Below are 869 nucleotides of genomic sequence, written 5' to 3'. Positions count from 1 at the left end.
AACTTATTTTTTGTCCGTATTCGATAAAAGAGTATGTTTACTGATGCAATTTTTCGGTGAAAAAAAAATTAATTTTTTGGTAAAAATGCATTTCTATTATGTTAATAAAACGTCTGGTAATGTATTTCGATGGTTGGATATTGGCTTTGTATAGTAGTGATCGAGCGCGAGACTAAGTCCAGCGTCCCTTCCGAACGGTACGTTGCTACGGAGGTTTTGCACCGTAAGCGCGCGGCCGCTAGCCCGGCCGGCGCCGGCCTCGGCTGGCGCTTTCGTATCTATAAGAGAGACGTCGAGCCGGACGGTTCGGTCGGAACAGCGTTGAGCGCGTGGCTATTCTACGGCCTCGGTTGAGAATTCAGTCACCGCTCCTCGAGTCTTAGTGTATTTTACGCTATTTCTCGACTGTTCCTCCGTTCTCGTTCTGGTTTTTTCTCTACACTGCTGCGCCGCGGGTCGCTGTCCTGGACGTAATGACCAAATATCGTGGCAAGGTTCCCCTGAGTCGGGAAGCTGGTGACCTGTGTGTACGTATTCTAACAAAAATTGTTAGATGCGTGTGTGCTTGTACTAACTGAGCATCGATTCATTCAAAAGAGTATAACCGTCTGCTTTCTATAAAAACTTCTGCTTTCGCAGAAGTATCCGATGAGGCGGTAGAGCGTACTATCTTTGCGTAGTATGTCTTCTGCCGAAAATGTTCTACCGATTGAAAGAATATTCTTACGGTATGTCCAGCGCGACGCACTGGGATACGCGCTTGTTCGTTCAGCGTGAGGTGCGTATACGTGCTTTACCGCTAGAAGATATTCTAATAAGTCCTTTTTACACGAAGACAGCATTATGGAAATGTTCCTTTAGAAGTACGA

Source organism: Bombus huntii, unplaced genomic scaffold, assembly GCF_024542735.1.
Source record: "Bombus huntii isolate Logan2020A unplaced genomic scaffold, iyBomHunt1.1 ctg00000242.1, whole genome shotgun sequence".
Taxonomy (NCBI): Eukaryota; Metazoa; Arthropoda; class Insecta; order Hymenoptera; family Apidae; genus Bombus; species Bombus huntii.
Note: the sequence above shows the minus strand (reverse complement) of the source record.